This window comes from Aethalodelphis obliquidens, unplaced genomic scaffold (assembly GCF_003676395.1).
Source record: "Aethalodelphis obliquidens isolate GAN/ISIS:26980383/991018 unplaced genomic scaffold, ASM367639v1 scaffold23, whole genome shotgun sequence".
Taxonomy (NCBI): Eukaryota; Metazoa; Chordata; class Mammalia; order Artiodactyla; family Delphinidae; genus Aethalodelphis; species Aethalodelphis obliquidens.
In genome coordinates this window covers 7,865,521-7,885,169 of record NW_020837967.1, presented here as the reverse complement: position 1 = coordinate 7,885,169, position 19,649 = coordinate 7,865,521, and the positions used below count along the sequence as shown (strand labels likewise).

At 39.3% G+C, this 19,649-nt stretch overlaps 1 long non-coding RNA gene across 1 annotated transcript in view; it reads right to left on the bottom strand.

The window, feature by feature from the left end:
- Positions 1-52: 52 nt before the first annotated feature.
- Positions 53-19,649, bottom strand: part of LOC113628285 (uncharacterized) — a 59,639-nt gene continuing 40,042 nt past the window's right edge. The window contains exons 3-4 of the long non-coding RNA XR_003435966.1: positions 1,185-1,324; positions 53-829 (exon numbers count right to left, since the gene is read on the bottom strand). This is a non-coding gene — a long non-coding RNA (uncharacterized LOC113628285). The remainder of the gene's footprint in view (positions 830-1,184; positions 1,325-19,649) is intronic.

The window sequence follows — 19,649 nt, the reverse complement described above, 5'->3', positions numbered from 1 at the left end:
GGCCTGAAAAGGCCATTTAGATCCTCTGGGGGAAGCATCTGTGGGTCACACCTGAGGCATTTAGGAGACTGAGCTGAAGCCGCTCTGCTTTCCCCGCTGGGATGAGGCTAACCCTGTCTCTCCCCAGGTTCCCATCTCTCAACACACCTGCAGACAAGCAGTGTTATCCTGACCTCACCTCACGAGGGACACGCAGCTTCATTAATCAGTGTCTTCAAAGGTACATTAGGATCTGTGCCAACAGGAACTCCCAGGTCCCCATTATCTGCTACGTCGTCATCTTGCGGCAGCCCTCGCCACCCGCTCGTTGTACTAGTAGGAGTTGTTCATGCAAGAAAAACCCAAGAATTGCTCAGAACTTGACACACATTGGCCGACCTGTCGTAGCACTATCTCTGAGCTGTGGGCCATGGTTTAGTTCCACTCAGCGGTTCAAGGAGGCTAAGTGACTTTGCCAAAGTCACATAATAAGCAAGAGGCTGACAGAATCTAGCATCTTTAAACCAGAGTCCCCAGGAGTTACAAACTGGTGGCATGTGGGCCACACCTCACGTGGGGATGAGGTTTCTGTGTTTGAATGTCAACCTTCACTGGACTACGGTTCAGGCCGCTGTCTCTGCTACTATCGCACCCACCCCCGTTTGGGTTTTTTTGTTTTTTTAGTTTCTTTTTTAACACACATCACGCATTTGCGGTACCTGCCTGGCAGCAGAAGTTAACAGGGATTCCCGCTTCTGTGGTGCAAATCCTCACCTTCCTTTGGGGAGAGAGAACCAAAATCCAATCACAAGGACTATGGATCCGCTGTTGGCTCAGCAACGTCCACATTCTATGATCGTTAAAAAAAGAACAAAACTAAGTACACAGAATGCTTTAGGCTCTCGCACACACATCTCACTTAATAGTCCTAACAATTTCATAATAGTGATTCTGATCGCCATTTTCCAAGAGGAATCTGGGGCTTCAACAGATTAACCTGCCCCGTGTACACAACTAGGACAGGTGGCCAGTCAGACCTCCAACCCTATCTTCTTTTCTCTTTGCACGAGCTCACCTGTAGAATGCGGATAATCACTCCTACTGTAAAGGCTGTGAGGAGGCGCTTAGCATGATACCTGACACCCCACACGTACTCAATAATATTACTCACAATCATCATCTATATTATAGTGATAAATACTCACCAGAAAGGCCCAATGCATGTCAGAAATAAGAGTGTCTGGTGGGATTCCATGTCATTTTCCCGTCCAATACTCCAGCTCCTTTCCATTTTCCTTATTTCTGAACTACCTCCTTTTCTTTCACATTCAGTAGTGGGTTGTTCCTGCAAATTTACCAAGAAAATATAGTCCATCAGAAATGTGTTTGCTCACCTTCTTAGGGTCGAATTAAAGAATGCACAGCCTAGGGCTTCCCGGGTGGCGCAGTGGTTAAGAGTCCGCCTGCCGATGCACGGGACGCGGGTTCGTGCCCCGGTCCAGGAAGATCCCACATGCCGCTGAGCGGCTGGGCCCGTGAGCCATGGCCGCTGAGCCTGCACGTCCAGAGCCTGTGCTCCGCGATGGAAGAGACAACAGTGAGAGGCCCGCGTACCGCAAAAAAAAAAAAGCTAAAGGTTGAGCATTGCATTTTACTCGGTCGACATACTGAGGACTTCAGCCCGGGAGGTGCCTCTCAGGTCGCTCTGAAGAGGTAAGCGAGGAGCCAGGGCACGCGGGAGCTTTTGCAGAAACAAAGCAAAACACAACCACATAAAACACTGAAAGATGGCGGTCAATTAAAGAAAAAAAAAAGACATCGCAAGTTCACAAATTTTCTACATATGGGAAGATGCGAGAGTCTGGGCTTATTGAAGTCATTCCTTTGATATGCACCTTAACTAGCTAGGGCCAGTGTCCTGTTTTTCTCCATCCTGAATCCCCTCAGGGTGCACAGTCAGCGCCGCTGCAGTGGCTGCTAGCTTGGTGGCCGCAACATCCTTTGTTTACTGATATGGCAGAGGACATTCTTCATCCATACTAGCTTGTCACTCACACTGTCTAGTTTGTCCCCCTTCTCTCCTCCCTTCCAACTCGAAGGCTCATCCCTCTGGGCCACATCCAGGGTCAAACCCCTGCCCTGTTATCCTGAGTTCATATCGCTCCTCTCAAAACCTGGCTCCACCAATGTTCCCTCTTTTATCATAAATCTTTTCTTCGTTGGGGAATCCTGCCCTTATCCTCCAGCCATGCTCAGATTTATCCATCCCAGGAAAAAACAAAACAGTTTAGAAAGTATTGAAGCTGTGTTTAAAGATGGTGACACAGAAGGCTCCTGGACGCCCCCTCCTCCAACGGACACACCTAGTGAACAGCTACACAAAAGCAACTCCCTCTGAAAGAAACTCAAACTGGCTAAGGACCTCTTATACAATGAGGGACCAAGAAAACACCTACGTCTTTCCTATGTATGAGTAAGAAAGGCTGAGACATGCTGTTGCCATAAACCCCAGCCCTGGCACAGACTGTACAGTTTGTGGAAGGAAATCCCCGAATGCTAGCTTCTCCTTGAGGGGTGAAGGGTTTGGACCCCACATCTACATCCCCCAGGTTTTAAGACTCCTACCCGAGGGGTGGGCCTCCAAACACCTAGCTCTGAAAGCCAATGGGGTTTGCGTCCATGAGATCCACAGACTATAGCAAAAGAAGAAGCAGTTGTTAAAGGGCACAAGCACTCACTTCAGCCATCACCTCGGGGTCAGTGCAGAGGGAGCAGGGAAAAAACGCTCACCTCCCAGTCTTTCCCTGAATGGGGTCTACTTGGATACTTTAAAAGCTGCTGCCTGGGGGTCAGGCTTCTAATTGAGCCCATATCTAGGGGCTGACTGCCATCCTCCCCAAAGACCAGGGAAGCCAGTGGACACCACCCCTGTCCTCTCTCTCTGACCTGCTCCAAGTTGCCAGAATGTCCCTGAAAGAAACTTGTACACAGTCTGCACCCCAGCCTTGTGGCTGCTGGTAGCTGATGGGTCCCCAGATCACCTGGCTCTGACAGTCACCAGTGCTTCCATTTACAAGTCCCACAGGACTACAGAAAACAGAGGCAGTTTTAAACTGGCCATCGCCCCAGGGATCAGCATAGAAGGAGCAAACAGAAATGCCCAGTCTCCCAGTCTTTCCCTGAAAGGGGTCTCTTTGCATACTTCAAAAGCTTCCGCCTGAGGGTCAGCCTTCTAATGTACTATGCACCTAGGGCCTGATTCCCTGATCCTCTCCGAAGACCAGGGAAGCCCGAAGACACCTCTTCCTCCCTCTTTTTCTAGCCTGCTCCAGGTTGCTAGTTATCTCCCTGGAAGGAACTTGTATACATATCTGTGCCCCAGCTTTTGTGGCTGCCACCTCAGGGGCAGGCACCCAAATTGCTTGGTTCTGATAGCAAACAGGACTTACATTCATGTAGCAAACAAAGAAGTTCTTAAAAGGCTCAAGAGCACACCCTGGCCACAAAGCTATACACCTGGGCCCAGTGCAGAGGGAGTAGGCAAAAACACCCAGCTCCCATTTCTTTCTGGAAGATGCCTATCTACATACTTTCCCAGCTGCTGCCTGAGGGCCCAGCTACCAACCAGCCTTCACATAGGTGCTGTGATCATTTCCTTTGGAACCCTGTCAAGTTGGCACACCTTCAACTACTGGGAGGTACTAGGAACAAAAAAGGTGGCTTGGACAATCACAAAGGTTACAGGAGCATGAGCCAGCCTGATAGATAAGGTTCATCTCCTACACAAGACCACTCTAGCAAGACTGGGAGAGGAGACGGCTTTATCTAATGTGCAAAAACAAACACAGACTTCAACTAACAGACATAAAGATGCTCAGTGTGGTCAGGCGCATCTTTGCTCCATCATCATTTGCATGAACAAAGTGAGAATTTCAACAAAGAGATAGAAAATATTAAAAAGTACCCATCAGATCACAAGGCTGAAGAGTATAATAAGTGAACTGAAAAATTCAATAGAGGGTTTCAACAGCAGACTAGATCAATCATAAAGATCCATAAACTTGAGATAAGGCAGTAGAATTCATCTAATCACAGGAGCAAAAGATAAAAGACTGAAGAGAACTTAAGGGATTTATGGGACACTATCCAACAGACCAATATACACATTTATAGGGGTGCCAGAAGAAGAGAAGGAGAAAGGGCAGAAAGCTAATTCAAAGAAATAATGGCTGAAACTTCCCTAACCTGGAGGAAGAAACAGGCATCGAGATCCAGGAAGCCCAGATTTTCAAAAAGGATGAATACAAAGAGACTCACGCTGAGACACATTATAATTAAACTGTCAAAAGATAAAGACAAGGAGAAAATCTTAAAAGCAGCAAGAGAAAAACAACTTGTTATATACAAGAGAACACACACAAAATTATCAGATTATTTTAGCAGAAACTTTGCAGGCCAGAAGGGACTGGGATATGTATTCAAACTCCTGAAAGAAAAAAATCTACCAACCAAGAATAACCTACCCAGCAAAGTTGTCCTTCAGATTTGAAGGAGAACATATTATATATACAAAACCCTAAAGACTCCACCAGAAAAAGCTCTTAGAACTAATAAACAAATTTAGTAAAGTTGCAGAATGCAAAATCTATATACACAACATCAGAATTGAAGGAGAGAGAGTTTTCCAGACAGGCAAAAACTGAAGGAGTTCAGCACCAGTAGACTAACCCTACAAGAACTGTTAAAAAGACTTCTTTAAGCTGGAAATAAAAGGGCACTAATTAGTAACAGGAAACATATGTAAAAGTATAAATCTTGCTGATAAAGGTAAACATGTAGTCAAATTCAGAATAATCTAATGCAATGGTGGTGGGTTAATCACTTATATAACTAATATAAAGGTTAAAAGGCAAAATAGTAAAAATAGCTATAACTACAATAATTTGTTAATGGATACTAAAGATAAAAAGATGCAAATGTGACATCAAAATCATAAAATGTGCTGGGAGGGGAGAGTAAAAATGTAGAGTTTTAGAATCATTCAAACTTAAGTTGTCATCAGCTTAAAATAAACTGTTATAACTCTTAGATGTTTTATGTAAGCCTCATGGTAATCACAAAGCAAAACCCTACAGAAAACACACAAAAGATAAAGAAATCTAAGCATACCACTCAGAAAAACCATCAAATCACAAGGGAAAAGAACAAGAAAAGAAAGGAACAGAGGAATTACAAAACATCCAGAAAACAATTAACAAAATTTCAATAAGTCCATATCTATTAATAACTACATTAAATGTAAGTGAACTACGTTCTCCAACAAAAAGATATACAGTGGCTGGATGGATTAAAAAACAAAAAACAAACAAACATAGCTTTTCCAAGGATGCAACTTTTGAGAGAGTAAGGCAGGGTTGAGACCATCGGCACTGAATATGCGACTGAAACCGGCCTCTATATAAACTTTTAAGATTCTGGTGGGCAGGTGCAGAGAACTACTCATCTTAACAGCTGCAGGAGACAAGTCTCTTATGTTCACAGGCCAGGAACATGCAAGAATCAAGAGCAAATGTATTTCCACCTGTGTGGCTGACAGGGTCTTGATGCTCTGGCCTGGTGTCAGGCCTGAGCCACTGAGGTGGGAGAGGCAAGGTTAGGACACTGGACCACCAGAAACCTCCCGGCCCCATGTAATATAAATCAGCGAGAGCTCCCCCAGAGAGCTCCGTCTCAATGCTAACACCCAGCTCCACCCAACAGCCAGCAAGCTCCAGTGCTGGACATCGCAGGCCAAACAACTAGTAAGACAGGAACACAACCCCACCCATTAGCAAAGAGACTGCCCAAAATCATATTAAGTTCACAAACACCTCAAAACACACCATCGGACGTGGCCCTGTCCACCAGAGAGACAAGATTCAGCCCCACCAACCAGAACATGGGCACCAGTCCCCTCAACCACTAAGCCTACACAAGCCACTGAACCAACCTCATCCACTGGGGACAGATACCTAAAACAAAAGGAACTATGAACCTGCAGCCTGTAAAAAGGAGACCCCAAACACAGTAAGTTAAACAAAATGAGAAGACAGAGAAATATGCAGCAGATGAAGGAGCAAGGTAAAAACCCACCAGACCAAACAAATGAAGATGAAATAGGCAGTCAACCTGAAAAAGAATTCAGAGTAATGATAGTAAAGATGATCCAAAATTTTGGAAACAGAATGGAGAAAATACAAGAAACATTTAACAAGGGCCTAGAAGAACTAAAGAGCAAACAAACAATGATGAACAACACAATAAATGAAATGAAAAATTCTCTAGAAGGAATCAACAGCAGAATAACTGAGGCAGAAGAACGGAGAAGTGACCTGGAAGATAAAATAGTGGGAATAAATACCACAGAGCAGAATAAAGAAAAAAAGAATGAAAAGAATTGAGGACAGTCTCAGAGACTTCTGGGACAACATTAAACACACCAACATTCGAATTTTAGGGGTCTCAGAAGAAGAGAAAAAGAAAGCGTCTGAGAAAATATTTGAGGAAATTACAGTCAAAAACTTCCCTAACATGGGCAAGGAAATAGTCAAGTCCAGGAAGCAGAGAGTCCCATACAGGATAAATCTAAGGAGAAACACGCCAAGACATATTATTCAAACTATCAAATATTAAATACAAAGAAAAAATATTAAAAGCAGCAAGGGAAAAGCAACAAATAACATACAAGGGAACCCCCATAACATTAACAGCTGATCTTTCAGCAGAAACTCTGCAAGCCAGAAGCGAGTGGCACAATATATTTAAAGTGATGAAAGGGAAAAACCTACAACCAAGATTACTCTACCCAGCAAGGATCTCATTCAGATTTGACAGAGAAATTAAAATGTTTACAGACAAGCAAAAGTTAAGAGAATTCAGCAACCATAAACTAGCTTTACAACAAATGCTAAAGAAACTTCTCTAGGCAGGAAACACAAGAGAAGGAAAAGACCTACAAAAACAAACCCAAAACTATTAAGAAAATGGTAATAGGAACTTACATATCGATAATTACCTTAAATGTAAATGGAATAAATGATCCAACCAAAGACACAGATTGGCTGAATAGATACAAAAACAAGACCTGTATATATGCTGTCTACAAGAGACCCAGTTCAGATCTAGGGACACATACAGACTGAAAGTGAGGGGATGGAAAAAGATATTCCATGAAAATGGAAATCAAAAGTTGGAGTAGCAATTCTCATGTCAGACAAAATAGACTTTAAAATAAAGACTACTACAAGAGACAAAGAAGGACACTACATAATGATCAAGGGATCAATCCAAGAAGATATAACACTTGTAAATATTTATGCACCCAACATAGGGGCACCTCAATACATAAGGCAAGTGCTAACAGCCATAAAAGGGGAAATCGACAGTAACACAATAATAGTAGGGGACTTTAACACCCCACTTTCACCAATGGACAGATTATCCAAACAGAAAATAAATAAGGAAACACAAGCTTTAAATGACACATTAGACCAGATGGACTTAATTGATATTTATAGGACATTCCATCCAAAACAACAGAATACACTTTCTTCTCAAGTGCTCATGGAACATTACCCAGGATAGATCATATCTTGGGTCACATATCAAGCCTTGGTAAATTTAAGAAAACTGAAATCGTATCAAGTATCATTTCCAACAACAACGCTATACAACTAGATATCAATTACAGGAAAAAACTGTAAAAAATACAAACACATGGAGGCTAAACAATATGCCACTAAATAACCAAGAGATCACTGAAAAAATCAAAGAGGAAATCAAAAAATACCTAGAAACAAATGACAATGAAAACATGATGACCCAAAACCTATGGGATACAGCAAAAGCAGTTCTAAGAGGGAAGTTATAGCAATACAATCCCATCTCAAGAAACAAGAAATATCTCAATTAAACAACCTAACCTTACACCTAAAGCAATTAGAGAAAGAAGAACAAAAATCCCCCAAAGTTAGCAGAAGGAATGAAATCATAAAGATCAGATCAGAAATAAATGAAAAAGAAATGAAGGAAACAACTGCAAAGATCAATAAAACTAGAAGCTGGTTCTTTGAGACGATAAACAAAAGTGATAAACCATTAGTCAGACACATAAAGAAAAAAAGGGAGAAGACTCAAATCAACAGAATTAGAAACGAAAAAGGAGAAGTAACAACTGACACTGCAGAAATACAAACGACCATGAGAGACTACTACAAGCAACTATATGCCAATAAAATGGACAACCTGGAAGAAATGGACAAATTCTTAGAAAAGTACAACCTGCCAAGACTGAACCATGAAGAAACAGAAAATATGAACAGACCAATCACAAGCACTGAAATTGAAACTGTGATTAAAAGTCTTCCAACAAACAAAAGCCTGGAACCAGATGGCTTCACAGGCCAATTCTATCAAACATTTAGAGAAGAGCTAACACCTATCCTTCTTAAAATCTTCCTAAATATAGCAGAGGGAGGAACACTCTCAAACTCATTCTATGAGGCCACCATCACCCTAATACCAAAACCTGATGAAGATGTCACAAAAAAAGAAAACTACAGGCCAATATCACTGATGAACATAGATGCAAAAATCCTCGACAAAATACTAGCAAACAGAATCCAACAGCACATTAAAAGGATCATACACCATGATCAAGTGGGATTTACCCCAGTAATACAAGGATTCTTCAATATACACAAATCAATCAATGTGATACACCATTAACAAATTGAAGGATAGAAACCATATGATAATCTCAATAGATGCAGAAAACGCTTTCGACAAAATTCAACACCCATTTATGATTAAAAACTCTACAGAAAACAGGCATAGAGGGAACCTACCTCAACATAATAAAGGCCATATATGACAAACCCACAGCCAACATCGTTCTCAATGGTGAAAAATGGAAACCACTTCCTCTAAGATCAGGAACAAGACAAGGTTGCCCACTCTCACCACTCTTATTCAACATAGTTTTGGAAGTTTTAGCCACAGCAATTGGAGAAGAAAAAGAAATAAAAGGAATCCAAATCGGAAAGGAAGAAGTAAAACTGTCACTGTTTGCAGATGACATGATACTATACACAGAGAATCCTAAAGACGCCACCACAAAACTACGAGAGCTAATCAATGAATCTGGTAAAGTAGCAGAATACAAAATTAACGCACAGCAATCTCTTGCATTCCTATATACTAATGATGAAAAATCTGAAAGAGAAATTAAGGAAACACTTCCATTTACCATTACAAGAGAAAGATAAAATACCTAGGGATAAACCGACCTAAGGAGACAAAAGACCTGTATACAGAAAACTATAAGACACTGATGAAAGAAATTAAAGACAATATAAACAGATGGAGAGATATACCATTGTCTTGGATTGTAAGAATCAACATTGTGAAAATGACTACACCACCCAAAGCAATCTACAGATTCCATGCAGTCCCTATCAAACTGCTAGTGGCATTTTTCACAGGACTAGAACAAAAAATTTCACAATTTGTATGGAAACACAAAAGACCCTGAATAACCGAAGCAATCTTGAGAAAGAAAAATGGAGCTGGAGTAATCAGGCTCCCTGACTTCAGACTATACTACAAAGCTACAGTAATCAAGACAATATGGTACTGGCACAAAAACAAATATAGATCAATGGAACAGGATAGAAAGCCCAGAGATAAACCCATGCACATATGGTCACCGTATCTTTGATAAAGGAGGCAAGAACATACAATGGAAAAAAGACAGCCTCTTCAATAAGTGGTACTGGGAAAACTGGACAGCTACATGTGAACGAATGAAATTAGAACACTCCCTAACACTATACAGAAAAATAAACTGTAAATGGATTAAAGACCTAAATGTAAGGCCAGATACTATAAAATTCTTAGAGGAAAACATAGGCAGAACACTCTATGACATAAATCACAGCAAGATCCTTTTTGACCCATCTCTTAGAGAAACGGGACTTAATGAAACTTAAAAGCTTTTGCACAGCAAAGGAAACCAAAAACAAGACAAAAAGACAACCCTTAGAATGGCAGAAAATATTTGCAAATGAAGCAACTGACAAAGGATTAATCTCCAAAATATACAAGTAGCTCATGCACCTCAATATCAAAAAAGCAAACAACCCAATCCAAAATTGGGCAGAAGACCTAAATAGACATTTCTCCAAAGAATATATACAGCTTGCAAACAAACACATGAAAGGATGCTCAACATTGCTAATCATTAGAGAGATGCAAATCAAAAACTACAATGAGGTATCATCTCACACTGGTCAGAATGGCCATCATCAAAAAACCTACAAACAATAAATGCTGGAGAGGGTGTGGAGAAAAGGGAACACTCTTGCTCTGTTGGTTGGGATGTAAGTTGATACAGCCACTATGGAGAACAGTATGGAGGGTCCTTAAAAATAGAACTACCTTATGACCCAGCAATCCCACCACTGGGCATACCCTGAGATAACCATAATTCAAAGAGAGTCATGTACCACAATATTCATTGCAGCACTATTTACAATAGCCAGGACATGGAAGCAACCTAAGTGTCCATCGACAGATGAATGGATAAAGAAGATGTGGCACATATATAGAATGGAATATTACTCAGCCATAAAAAGAAATGAAATTGAGTTATTTGTAGTAAGGTGGATGGACCTAGAGACTGTCATACAGAGTGAAGTAAGTCAGAAAGAGAAAAACAAATACCGTATGCTAACATATATATATATATGGAATCTTAAAAAAAAAAGGTTCTGAAGAACCTAGGGGCAGGACAGGAATAAAGATGCAGACGTAGAGAATGGACTTGAGGACATGGGGAGGGGGAAGGGTAAGCTGGGACGAAGTGAGAGAGTATCATTGAGATATATACTCTACCAAATGTAAAATAGCTAGCTAGTGGGAAGCAGCTGCATCGCACAGGGAGATCCGCTCCATGTGGTGTAACCCCCTAGAGGGGTGGGATAGGGAGGGTGGGAGAGAGATGCAAGAGGGAGGGGATATGGGATATATGTATACATATAGCTGATTCACTTGTTCTACAGCAGAAAGTAACGCACCATTGTAAAGCAATTATACTCCAATAAAGATGTTAAAAAACAAAAAACAAGACCCATCCGTATGCTGCTTATAAGAGATTCACTTTGTCTTTAAGAACACACACAAAGTAAAAGTGAAGGAATGGAAAAAAGATCTTTCATATTAATAGAAACCCAAAAAAGGCTTGGGTAGCTCTATTTATATTAGATAAAATAGACCTTAAGACAAAGGTTGCAATAAGAGACAAAGATGGTAATTATGTAACAATAAAGGGGCCAATCCAACAATAAGATACAACATTTGTAAATATTTATGCACCCAGCATAGAAGAACCTAAATATATAAAACAAATATTTACAGCCCTAGAGGAAGAAACAGACTGCTATACAATAATAGTAGGGACTATTTTTCTACTGACTCTACTCTCATCAATGGGTCGATCATCTAGAGAGAAAATCAATAAGAAAACACTGGACTTGGGACTTCCCTCGTGGTCCAGTGGTTGGGACTTCGCCTTCCAATGTAGGGGGTGCGGGTTCGATCCCTGGTTTGGGAGCTGGGATCCCACGTGACTCACAGCCAAAGAGCCAAAGCATGGGACAGAAGTGGTGTCGTCACAAATTCAATAAAGACTTTGGGGAATGGTCCATATCCAAAGAAAAGGAAAAAAATCTTTAAAAAAGAAAAGAAAACACTGGACTTAACTGACATGTTAGACCAGATAAACTTGGCAGACATTTAAGAACATCCCATCCAATAGCAGCAGACTACACATTCTTGTCAAGTGCACACGGAACATTATTCAGGATAGGCCATACATTAGGTCACAAAACAAGTCAATAAATTTAAGAGGACTGAAATTATATCAGGCATCTTTTCCAACCATAATGGTATGAAACTAGAAATCAATTACAAGAAAAAAACTGGAAAAGTCACAGATATGTGGAGGTTAAAAAATACACTAGTGAACAATCAATGGGTCGAAGAAGAAATTTTAAGAGAAATAAAAAAATAACACAAGACAAATGAAAATGGAAACACAACATACTAAAACTTAAGGGGTGCAGCAAAAGCAGTTATGGGAGAGATGTTCAAGTGATAAATGCTTACATTAAGAAACAAGAAATATCTCAAATAAACAACTCTCTACTGCAAGGAATTAGAAAAAGAACAAAGTAAGCCCAAAGTTAGTAGAAGGAAGGAAATAACAAATATCAGAGCAGAAATAAATGAAACAGAGGCTAAAATGACAAAAGATCAATGAAACTAAGAGCTGATCTTTCAAGAGGTAAAAAAAAGTAAACATATCTTTAACTATACCCACCAAGAGAAAAAGAGAGAGGACTCAAATAAATAAAATCAGAAATAAAAGATGAAATTTTACAACAGAAGTTTACAACAGATATCACAGAAATACAAAGGATCATAAGAGATTATTATGTACAATTATATGCCAACAAATTGGACAACTTTTAATAAATGCATATATTCTTACAAACATAAAACCTACCAAGACTGAATCATGAAGAAATAGAAAATGTGACAAAGCAATTACTAGCAAGGAGATTGCATAAGTAATCAAAAAGCTCCCAACAAGTGAAAGTCCAGTACCAGATGGCTTTGCTTGTGTATTCTTCCAAACATTTAAGAAGAACTAATACAAATTCTTCTCAAACTCTTCCAAAAAAAAAAAAAAAAAAGAGAAAAGCAGAGAATACTTGTAAACACATTTTACTAGGCCAGAATTACCCTGATACCAAAACCAGACAAGGACACTACAAGAAAAGAAAATTACAGGCCAATATCCCAGATGAAAATACATGCAACAATCTTCAAAAATCAACAATATTCAATATTCAACCAAATACAACAATACATTAATGGGATCATATAGCATGATCACGTGGGATTTATTTCAGGGATACAAGCATGGTTCAACACCCACAAATCAATGTAATACACCACATTAACAAAATCAAAGATAAATATGACCATCGCAATAATGCGTAAAAGAGTACTGGACTGGGCTTCTCTGGTGGCGCAGTGGTTGAGAGTCCGTCTGCCGATGCAGGAGACACGGGTTCGTGCCCCAGTCCGGGAAGATCCCACATGCCGTGGAGCGGCTAGGCCCGTGAGCTATGGCCGCTGAGCCTGCGCATCCGGAGCCTATGCTCCGCAACGGGAGAGGCCACAACAGTGAGAGGCCCGCGTACGGCAAAAAAAATAAAAAAAAAGAGTACTAGACAAAATTGAACATCCATTCATGATAGAAACTCTCAATGAAGTGGATACAGAGTGACTGAAACTCAACATAATAAAAGCCTTGTGTGACAAGTCCACAGCCAAGATCACACTCACTGGTAAAAAGCTGAAAGCTTATCTTCCAAGATCAAGAACAAGACGAGGACACCCACTCTGATCACTTTTATTCAACTGAGTACTGGAAATACTAACCTGGCAATTACGCAAGAAATAAAAGGCATCCAAATCAGCAATGAAGAAGTAAAACTGTCTCTATTTGCAGATGCCATACTATTATATATAGAAAACCCTAAAGACCACACCAAAAATGTTAGAATAGACAGTAGAGTTGTAGGATACAAAAATCAATATACAAAAATCAGTTGCACACACACACACACACACACACACACACACTACCACAAGCAAATTAAATAAATCATTCACTCAACATTCAAAGTATAGAAGACAGAAATTTAAAACAACCTTTGGTGCTACAGAGAAAGTACCATAAGGGAATGAAAAGCAAAGTTTACCCTTTTACCTGTTGCACAAGGATTTAACTAGTAAACATTTAACAAAGAGAAATTAAGTTAAATACCCAGAAACCAACGAGCTACTTATGAACAATTTATTAGAACAAGCTCATCAATGTAGCAAAATGGTGAGAAGATTTATAAGTAGAGATGACAAGCCTAATGAGCCTGGTGAGAGCTGGTTGTCCAAGAAAAGAATCTTAGTTCAACTTTAAAAAATTACCCCAAATTATAAATTTTACGGTATTTTTACAGAGGTACAGGTTTATAGAAATGGGCACAACCTTATCTAGAGAGTAAAAATAAACAATACAATAGTTGGCTTAAAATCATCCACCAATTAAAAAGTGTTCAAACTCAACAATAACTTTATCTTAATATCAACAACAAACAAATCAACCCCTAGTTTTACACTGAAATAATCTATTAACCAATAGAAGCAATAATGTTAACATGAATAACAAGAACCATTTCTCCTCGCATAAGGTTACATCAGTTACTGATAGCTAACAGCAAATAAACACAATTCAACATTGAATTATTTATTAAGTACACTGTTAACCTAACACAGGCATGCACTCAAGGAAAGATTTTAAAAAGTAAAAGGAACTCAGCAAACACAAACCTTGCCTGTTTACCAAAAACATCACCTCTAGCATAACTAGTATTAGAGACACACTACCTGCTCAGTGACAACTGTTAAACTACCGCAGTATCCTGACCATGCAAGGGTAGCATAATCATCTGTTCTCTAAATAAGGACTTGTATGAATGGCCACACAAGGGTTTCACTATCTCTTACTTTCAATCAGTGAAACTGACCTTCCCACGAAGAGGCAGGAATAACAAAATACGATAGGAAGGCCTTCTGGAGCTTTATTAACCCCAAAAACAAACAAACCCCCAACAGATAACAAAATTTTCACATGGGTTGACAATTTTTTTTCAATAAATAGTTTTTTTCTATTTTTTTTTATACAGCAGGTTATTAGTCATCAATTTTATACACATCAGTGTATACATATCGATCCCAATTGCCCAATTCATCACACACACACCCTCCCCCGCCGCTTTCCCCTCTTGGTATCCATATGTTTGTTCTCTACATCTGTGTCTCAATTTCTGCCCTGCAAACCGGTTCATCTGTACCATTTTTCTAGGTTCCACATATATGCGATAATATCTGATATTTTTTTCTCTTTCTAACTTACTTCACTCTGTATGACAGTCTCTAGATCCATCCATGTCTCAACAAATGACCCAATTTCGTTCCTTTTTATGGCTGAGTAATATTCCATTGTATATATGTACCACATCTTCCTTATCCATTTGTCTGTCGATGGGCATTTACATTGCTTCCATGACCTGGCTATTGTAAACAGTGCTGCAATGAACATTGGGGTGCATGTGTCTTCTCGAATTGTTGTTTTCTCTGGGTATATGCCCAGTAGTGGGATTGCTGGATCATATGGTAATTCTATTTTTAGTTTTTTAAGGAACCTCCATACTGTTCACCATAGTGGCTGTATCAGTTTACATTCCCACCAACAGTGCAAGTGAGTTGCACTTTTCTCCCTTTTCTCCTCACCCACTCCAGCATTTGTTGTTTGTAGATTTTCTGAGGATGCCCATTCTAACTGGTGTGAGGTGATACCTCATTGTAGTTTTGACTTGCATTTCTCTAATAATCAGTGATGTTGAGCAGCTTTTCATGTGCTTCTTGGCCATCTGTATGTCTTCTTTGGAGAAATGTCAATTTAGGTCTTCTGCCCATCTTTGGATTGGGTTGTTTGTTTTTTTAATATTGAGCTGCATGAGCTGTTTATATATTTTGGAGATTAATCCTTTGTCCATTGATTTGTTTGCAAATATTTTCTCCCATTCTGAGGGTTGTCTTTTCGTCTTGTTTGTAGTTTCCTTTGCTATGCAAAAGCTTTTAAGTTTCATTAGGTCCCATTTGTTTATTTTTGTTTTTATTTCCATGACTCTAGGAGGTGGATCAAAAAAGATCATGCTGTGATTTATGTCAAAGAGTGTTCTTCCTTTGTGTTCCTCTAAGAGTTTTATAGTGTCCAGTCTTACATTTAGATCTCTAATCCAGTTTGAGTTTATTTTTTTGTATGGTGTTAGGGAGTGTTCTAATTTCATTCTTTTACATGTAACTGTCCAGTTTCCCCAGCACCACTTATTGAAGAGACTGCCTTTTCTCCATTGTATATCCTTGCCTCCTTTACCATAGATTAGTTGACCATAGGTGCGGGGGTTTACCTCTGGGCTTTCTATCTTGTTCCACTGATCTATGTTTCTGTTTTTTTTGCGGTACGCGGGCCTCTCACTGCTGTGGCCTCTCCCATTGTGGAGCACAGGCTCCGGACGCGCAGGCTCATCGGCCATGGCTCACGGGCCCAGCTGCTCCGCGGCATGTGGAATCTTCGTGAACCGGGGCATGACCCTGTGTCCCCTGCATCGGCAGGCGGACTCTCAACCACTGCGCCACCAGGGAAGCCCTAAGTTTCTGTTTTTGTGCCAGTACCATATTGTCTTGATTACTGTAGCTTTGTAGTATAGTCTGAAGTCAGGGAGTCTGATTTCCTCCAGCTCCATTTTTTCCCCTCAAGACTGCTTTGGCTATTCGGGGTCTTTTGTGTCTCCATACAAATTTTAAGATTTTTTGTTCTAGTTCCATAAAAATTGCAATTGGTAATTTGATAGGGATTGCATTGAATCTGTTGATTGCTTTCGGTAGTACACTCATTTTCACAATATTGATTCCTCAAATTCAAGAACATGGTATATCTCTCCATCTGTTGGTATCATGTTTAATTTCTTTCATCAGTGACTTATAGTTTTCTGTATACAGGTCTTTTGTCTCCCTAGGTAGGTTTATTCCTAGGTATTTTATTCTTTTTGTTGCAGTGGTAAATGGGAGTGTTTCCTTAATATCCCTTTCAGATTTTTCATCATTAGTGTATAGGAATGCAAGAGATTTATGTGCATTAATTTTGTATCCTGCAACTTTACCCAATTCATTGTTGATTAGCTCTAGTAGTTTTCTGGTGGCATTTTTAGGATTCTCTATGTACAGTATCATGTCATCTGCAAACAGTGACAGTTTTACTACTTCTTTTTCAATTTGTATTCCTTTTATTTCTTTTTCTTCTCTGAATGCTGAGGCTAGGACTTCCAAAACTATGTTGAATAATAGCGGTGAGAGTGGACATCCTTGTCTCGTTCCCGATCTTAGAGGAAATGCTTTCATTTTTTTCACCATTGAGAATGATGTTTGCTGTGGGTTTGTCATATATGGCCTTTATTATGTTGAGGTAGGTTCCCTCTATGCCCACTTTCTGTAGAGTTTTTATCATAAATCGGTGTTGAATTTTGTCAAAAGCTTTTTCTGCATCTATTGAGATGATCATATGCTTTTTATTCTTCAATTTGTTAATATGGTGTATCACACTGATTGATTTGTGTATATTGAAGAATCCTTGCATCCCTGGGATAAATTCCACTTGACCATGGTGTATGACCCTTTTAATGTGTTGTTGGATTTTGTTTGCTAGTATTTTGTTGAGGATTTTTGCATCTATATTCATCAGTGATGTTGGTCTGTAATTTTCTCTTTTTGTAGTATCTTTGTCTGGTTTTCGTATCAGGGTGATGGTGGCCTCATAGAATGAGTTTGGGAGTGTTCCTTCCTCCACAATATTTTAGAAGAGTTTGAGAAGGATGGGTGTTAGCTCTTCTCTAAATGTTTGACAGAATTCACCTGTGAAGCCATCTGGTCCTGGACTTTTGTTTGTTGGAAGAATTTTAATCACAGTTTCAATTTCATTACTTGTGATTGTTCTGTTCATATTTTCTGTTTCTTCCTGGTTCAGTCTTGGAAGGTTATACCTTTCTAAGAACTTGTCCATTTCTTCCAGGTTGTCCATTTTATTGGCATAGAGTTGCTTGTAGTAGTCTCTTAGGATGCTTTGTATTTCTGCAGTGTCTGTTGTAACTTCTCCTTTTTCATTTCTAATTTTATTGATTTGAGTCCTCTCCCTCTTTTTCTTGATGAGTCTGGCTAATGGTTTATCAATTTTGTTTATCTTATCAAAGAACCAGCTTTTAGTTTTACTGATCTTTGCTATTGTTTTCTTTGTTTCTATTTCATTTATTTCTGCTCTGATCTTTATGATTTCTTTCCTTCTGCTAACTTTGGGTTTTGTTTGTTCTTCTTTCTCTAGTTCCTTCAGGTATAAGGTTATATTATTTATTTGAGATTTTTCTTGTTTCTTGAGGTAGGATTGTATAGGTATATACTTCCCTCTTAGAACTGCTTTTGCTGCATCCCATAGGTTTTGGATTGTCATGTTTTCATTGTCATTTGTTTCTAGGTATTTTTAAATTTCCTCTTTGATTTCTTCAGTGATCTCTTGGTTATTTAGTAACGTAGTGTTTAGCCTCCATGTGTTTGTGTTTTTTACGTTTTTTCCCCGGTAATTCATTTCTAATCTCATAGCGTTGTTGTCAGAAGAGATGCTTGATATGATTTCAATTTTCTTAAATTTACTGCGGCTTGATTTGTGATCCAAGATGTGATCTATCCTGGAGAATGTTCCATGCACACCTGAGAAGAAAGTGTAATCTGCTGTTTTTGGATGGAGTGTCCTATAAATATCAACTAAATCTATCTGGTCTATTGTGTCATTTAAAGTTTCTGTTTCGTTAATTATTTTCATTTTGGATGATCTGTCCATTGGTGTAAGTGAGGTGTTAAAGTCCCCCACTATTACTGTGTTATGGTCGATTTCCTCTTTTACAGCTGTCAACAGTTTCCTTATGTATTGAGGTGCTCCTATGTTGGGCACATATATATTTATAATTGTTATATCTTGTTCTTGGATTGATCCCTTGATCATTATGTAGTATCCTTCCTTGTCTCTTGTAACATTCTTTATTTTAAAGTCTATTTTATCTGAGTATTGCTACTCCAGCTTTCTTTTGACTTCCATTTGCATGGAATATCTTTTTGCATCCCCTCACTTTCAGTTTGTATGTGTCCCTAGGTCTGAAGTGGGTCTCTTGTAGACAGCATCTATTGGGTCTTGTTTTTGTATCCATTCAGCAAGCCTGTGTCTTTTGGTTGGATCACTTAATCCATTCACGTTTAAGGTAATTATCGATATGTATGTTCCTACGACCATTTTCTTAATTATTTTGCGTTTGTTTTTGTACGTGCTTTTCTTCTCTTGTGTTTCCCACTTAGAGAAGTTCCTTTAGCATTTGTTGTAGAGCTGGTTTGGTGGTGCTGAATTCTCTTAGCTTTTACTTGTCTGTAAAGCTTTTGATTTCTCTATCGAATCTGAATGAGATCCTTGCTGGGTAGAGTAATCTTGGTTGTAGATTCTTCCCTTTCATCACTTTAAGTATATCATGCTACTCCCTTCTGGCTTGTAGAGTTTCTGCTGAGAAATCAGCTGTTAACCTTATGGGAGTTCCCTTATATGTTATTTGTCATTTTTCCCTTGCTGCTTTCAATAATTTTTCTTTATCTTTAATTTTTGCCATTTTGATTACTATGTGTCTCAGTGTGTTTCTCCTTGGGTTTATCCTGTATGGGACTCACTGCGCGTCCTGGACTTGGGTGGCTATTTCCTTTCCCATGTTGGGGAAGTTTTCTACTATAATCTCTGAAAATATTTTCTCTTGTCCTTTCTGTCTCTCTTCTCCTTCTGGAACCCCTATAATGCGAATGTTATTGCGTTTAATGTTGTCCCAGAGGTCTCTTAGGCTGTCTTCATTTCTTTTCAT